This window comes from Nestor notabilis, unplaced genomic scaffold (genome assembly GCF_000696875.1).
Source record: "Nestor notabilis isolate BGI_N333 unplaced genomic scaffold, ASM69687v1 scaffold1145, whole genome shotgun sequence".
NCBI lineage: Eukaryota > Metazoa > Chordata > Aves > Psittaciformes > Psittacidae > Nestor > Nestor notabilis.
The window spans coordinates 170198-176197 of NW_009929789.1; the positions used below are offsets into that span (position 1 = coordinate 170198).

General features: G+C 48.4%; 1 protein-coding gene across 1 annotated transcript in view; it reads right to left on the bottom strand.

Moving 5' to 3' along the window:
* Positions 1-6000, bottom strand: part of SLC4A11 (solute carrier family 4, sodium borate transporter, member 11) — a 76926-nt gene that overhangs the window by 59201 nt on the left and 11725 nt on the right. The window lies entirely within an intron of this gene.

A 6000-nucleotide genomic window follows, 5' to 3' on the forward strand; every position in this document is an offset into this window, starting at 1 on the left:
TGCTGCTTTTAGGATCTGTTGCCTGAAAAAGTAAGAACATTATCACATGGCACAACAAAAGCTTGTTATGAGCAGTGAAGATACCTCTAACTCATCACAAGCAGGATCTCAAGGGGATCCTCTGCTTTGCTGTCCTGCCATGGCTGTACTGAGTGAGGACTCATCCCCATCAGACCCGAGTAATTTGTGTTAAATACTGTTAGATAAATAACTGTGCCCCAACTATCCCACAATAGGGCAGTGAGCTGAGCTGCAGCAGAAATCCTGCTTAAGAGGGTTCATCCCTCTTAAGCCAAAACCCAGGTTGAAGGCAGGTGGGAATAAGCAACAAGCTGCAAGTTTCTGGAGCAGGCTGGGAAGGAGCAGGCAGGGTGGGGAGGAAATCCTCACCTGAGTAATGCTCAGCACAGACATCACAACGGCTGGGTGGGTGAAGGACTATCGCCTTGCACTGTGCTATGGACATCGTGGAGGAGTTAGAGGCAGACAGCACAGACAGACTGACAGGGCTTTTGTACAGAGCCAGCACAAGATAAGAGTGCTGACCGCTGTGTCGCTTGTCACACGCAACTCCTCGGACATGCACACGCTGCAAAAACAGCTTATTTTCTTTGTGTTTTTTCAAAGAAAAGCTGCTATAGGTTTCACAGCATCATTAGGGTTGGAAGGGAGCTCTGGAGATCAGCCAGTCCAACCCCCTGCCAAAGCAGTGCCATCCAGAGCAGGTTACAAAGGAATTGTCCTGGCAGGTTTGAATGTCTCCAGAGAGGGAGACCCCAGAACCTTTTCCAGCGCTCTGCCACCCTCAATGGAAAGAAGCTCTTCCTCATGTTGAGGTGAAACTGCTTGTGTTTTAGTTTATGGCCACTGCTCCCATCCTGTCACTGGGAACCATCAAAAAGAGTCAGGCACCATCCTCCTGGCACCTGCCTTTGAGATACTGATCTGCATTGATGAGATCCCCTCTCAGTCTGCTCTTCTCTAGACTAAATCCCCTGAGCTCTGGCAATGTGTCCTCCTAAGAGAGGTGCTCCAGACCCCTGATCATCCCTGTGGCCTCCGCTGGACCCTCTCAAGTAGGTCCTTGTTTTCTTGTACTGAGGCAGCCAGACCTGGACACAGTGCTCCAGATACGGCCTCACCAGAGCGGAGTAGAAGGGGAGGATCACCTCCCTCGACCTGCTGCCACGCTCCTGATAAACCCCAGGATACTATTTGCCCCCAACTGCAAGGACAGGATGCTTAAAATCCCGGGAGAAGCTGCCCCAAAGCAAACTCAAGGTGAAGCACCTAAAAGGAAGAACTCTGCCTTTGTGCAGAGCCACTTGTGCTACCCAACCCTCCTCCCCCCATACATACACCTCCCTTGGCTTTGTGAACACCACTTTGAAAACACCTTCATCAGGAAATTCGGAGGGAGGTCATCTCCCCCCCCACGACACAATCGGTGTAGCCACTTTCCATTAGAGTATAGGAAGCTTCAGGAGCCCAACATCCCACGCTGACATCAAACTGCTAAAACAGGAGTTATCAGATGGAACGCGTGGGTCAGCATTGTGCCTCGAGACATAAAAAGGACCTTGGTATTAATGTGAGGAAATGTGACTATTGTGTGCAGAATGATACCCATTCAGGCCCAGACCACTTGTCTCTGGACGCTACTCTCTCTGGAATATCCTTGGCGCCAGCATCTAGCATTTCTCCTCGTCCCCTTAAAGAATAAAGTCATCTCAGCAGGGGCAGGGCCAGGAGTTAGAGCACAGTGTTTTCCTCGGAGCAGCAGCGTCGGGCGTGCACGTGTGTGCCTCTGGAGTGGATTACAGGAAACTGTTGATTCTCCGTATCTAGGAATGATCAATTGTCCAGAGGGTGGAACAGGCTTTAATTTCTCATGAAGCGTAAATCGTGTTCCGTTATTTCCCCCCCCACGCCCCTACAAAGCCACATCCTGCTTTCCAATTGGCTTTCACTGCCATCAGGATTTTGCCTTCTTCCCCCCAAAAGAAACTGCTTCAGGCACCTCTCTGCAGCTAAACCCTCTGGTACAAGCATCAGCTGTAAGTGGCAATGCATACTACGGAAGTTAAGCAGCTACAGCCCCACAAATCCCTGCTAAGTTGTGCCCACGTTTAGGAAAATAGCCAGCGCAAACACGTCTATTGCAATCTGGTGGAAGGAGGTGATGAACCGTTTTAAACCCCCAAGCTGCAAGAACGAGGACCAAAGAATTGTTTCTAACCCCCAAACTGCAAGAATAAGGTCCAAACGGTGAAAATACTTGCCTGGCTGATTTAAGGGGGCTGCCAAGCAGGTGAGAACAGCAAGGCTGTGGACCTGCACACTTAACAGACCCGCTGCAACAAGTGAGGCTTGCATTACTTGTCCACCAACTTAAAGACTCAACCTAAACCAGACTGCTGCATTCATTCACAGGGATTTATTTCCAAGTGTGCTGCAGATAAAGCAGCGAGTGGTTGAAATCACTAGTTTGATGTGATTCAGCAACAGGCTGAAGGGATGCAGGTATGTACACCCGCAGCCCAGGCTCCAGGGGGATTTATGGAAAAGCCCATGTATAAAACACAAAGAGAGAGTCAAATTGACATCCAGATAGCACTAGGACGGAAGGATTAATACACTTCTAACTAGGTGAGATAATAGGAAAGCAGTTGCAAAGCCACTAGAGAGCTAAGCTGGTAGCTATGAAATAAGCAGGGCTCGTAGCACAGTGGTCTGGAGAGGAAAGAGATCCCCCCACTGCACACCAAGACCTAACGTTGTACACATTTATTGTGACTTCAGAACAAGTTTGTGTCTGCAAACCATCCTGATCTTCCCCCACAAATGCAGACCCCGGGTCAAAAAGCATCTAGCTTCACACAAAGGCTCACCTTCATGTTGAAGCTGCTAGCATTTGCTGAAAACACAAGTATTACCACCAAAACCTAAGCTAGAAAGATGAGAGGCTGAAGAGAAAAGCAGTTTTCACCAGCTGCTGCAAGGAAGGAACAAAACACCCAGGAGTAAGGACCCAAGTGTCAAGATTAAGAAGCATCAGTGCCTAGGCATCTGCACTGATTTGGGCCCAATATTCTGTGCAACAACAGCCATTATTAATTAAAAATGAGACAGGCCATACCTTAAACCCTAAAATTTCTTCAAGCTCTCCTGTTTTCTACCCAGCTGTGTGCACAGCCCAGCATTTTATGACAATGGCTAATTGTCACAGTTTTATGGGCCGTGCTATGTTTTGTTGGCTCAACGTTTAATCCCACGCAGTGATCTCTTTAAAACAGAATGATAGTAAAGTGCACCCAATTATGTTCATAGCAAGCTGTACCTATATCATACAGAGACTAACAGCTTGACAGGATGATGGCAGAGCTGTCACCGCATCTGTAATTCCACTTAGGTCGCCTGCCAGGACCCAGACCCTGGGGTACCAACTTATCCTCTCCCCAGATGGGATTTTTGGATCTATCAGCCCTACACTAAGGTGAGCAGCAACCTCACAGCAGCTTGCCAGGAAAGGTCTCAATCAGGAGAGAATTTGGATACCACATTCAGCCAAGAAAGCAAACAGTGATGGCTGGAACACGCACAGAGACTCACAGATACGACATTTGTCTTGTTTCAAGTCACCCTAGAGGTTTTCCCTGCTGGATATTGAGCAAATGTATTTCATGCAGCAAGTACATGTGACACTAGGGAGCAAATCAACAAAAGCAGCACTGGAGAGCCCTCTTTGTACAAGAGGGCCCACGCTCGGTCCTTCTCTGCCCAAGCCCCAGCAAGCATTGCATGACACAAGAGCACAATGTCAAGCTCTCTGGTACAAGGAAGCCTTCCAGCTCAATAAAGGTTTTGCACAGCTTGGAGAAAGCAAGAAAATGGCATGAGGATGGAAAGATGTCATTCCCACACTGGCTTTCCTCCGTGTTTAAAGAGCACCAGAGGATCCTGGTGCACTAGGTCCCTTAAGGGTTGGAAATGAGGTGTTTAGGGGGATGTTGCATTGCCAGGACAAAACCTGCTTTCTTTTCAGCTTGCCTTGCTGGAGACAAGCACTGCAGGTGCTCAGCTCCACAGTTCTGCTCCAGGAATGCAAAGCCTGAGTATAAAACAAAACTCCCAGAGAGCAGCAGCAGTGCAAGGGCATGTCTGGAAAGCAGCTCCTTGCAGAGCTGAACAGTATTCTCCCAGACATACCTCAGCCATGGCATAGTTAAACCTCAGTTCTGGAAGGGGCTTGAGGAAGCTTGTGAAGAGGGTCTTTTTACCAGCAGTTCGGGCTACTTTCATTAGAAGAGCTTAAGGGGCTCATCTCAGCCACTTCCAACCACCCCAGAAGTCAGCTTCCCAGGAGGATCAGCTATGCTCTCTGTAGCCAGAGACTGATTTGGTGTGTATAAAATCCACCCTGGAAGAGGCTTCAGTAAAACCACCTCCGAGAAAGAGCTGACAGCCTAGAAGACTCAAACACCTGGAGTCTGAGGAATTCTGTGCCTGATAGAGAAGAACCTGGATTTTAGCTACCTGGGCTGCTCTGATATCATAGAAAAGAAGAAAAAGAAGTCTTACTTGACACCTCCTCTTACTGAAAGTCTGGACTTTTGCTCTGCCCAAAGCCCATTTTTAAAACGTGCATCCTCACATTTGTACAGGGATTCCAGCACATCAGAAACCCATTTTTCCCTAAGAATGCTAAACATCTCAGCTGAAGAAAAAGGACACAACTAATCCCACCATCACAAACATCAGCGCTTCAGGGAAATAAGGAAGCCTTTTTTTGTCCTGTTTTGAATGGAAGGGAAAACAACTATCAAAAGTCCAGGAAGACACACAAGGAAAGTCAGCTTCTTCAGACACTGAAGAATCCACAGCACTTGCATTCCTCATCCCCAAACAATGCACCCCACGGCATTAAGCCCAGACTTGCCATAGCGGAGCACAGTTCCCTTTAAATCTTTCCATTACGATGGCATTTGTAAAATTGCAGGCTTGAAAATTGCTAGATGTTATTCCTCAGTTAAAGTCACTGCTCTGATTCAAAAAGCAGACTTCGAGATAGCAGAGCAAAGGTCTGGACCATGCCTATTCTGCATCACCATTTCCAATATTCACTCACTATAGGTCAATTATGATCTAAAAATAACTTAAAGGACTCTCCAACACTGTGACTCCAGAGACAGTCCAGAGCCCTTTCATTTACTATCCAAAATAGTGCCCACACAGGCTCCAGGATGCCTCCAGTTGCTGGAATGACACCCAGGCTGCTGCATTTCCCAGCATGTCCCAGAGCTGCATTTTCCAGCAGCCGCACCATTTAGCACACGTGTTACAGGGGATGTTAAATGTGTGCCGGAGGCAAAAGCAACCTTTAGAGTAGTAAACCATGGATTTTACCCCTTGACAGAAAGCAATGTAGATACCTACACAGTTTGTGTCAACTAGGCTGTTTGGAAGTCCCCTCCACCTTGGGCAAAGCTTCTAAAGGATGCTGGCTTGGCAGGGAGCACACAAAGAATACAGTTTGGGCAGATATGTCCATCTACAGCACAGCTTCACATTCGAGAAGCAGCACACTACCACTACCAGCAGTAAGAGCCTTTAAGTCCCAGCCAGATGGAGCACTCCCTGCCACTTGCTTTCTGATCAACATTCCTCTACCCCCTCCCAAATCGCTTGGCACACAGGAGCAAAGCCACCACTCCGAGCTGACACTGCAGCTCACCGAGGATGGAAGCCTTGGGAATGCTTTTCTCTGCTGTGTTCCCCCCCCAGCAGGCACCACCAGCAGCAAACACCATGTTCCTCCCTCGCAGGAAGCTTGCAGCAGGTACTGATCCTACCAAAGCACATCTGGGGGAGAACTTGGCAGAGGTGCCTGAGGCTGGTTTTCTCCTCATGTTTGCTCTCTGCCTCCACACAGCAAGCGCAGGGATTGCTTCCCGCCAGCCAGGGCGATTAACCCCAAAAGGCACACGCCGTAAGCCCCAA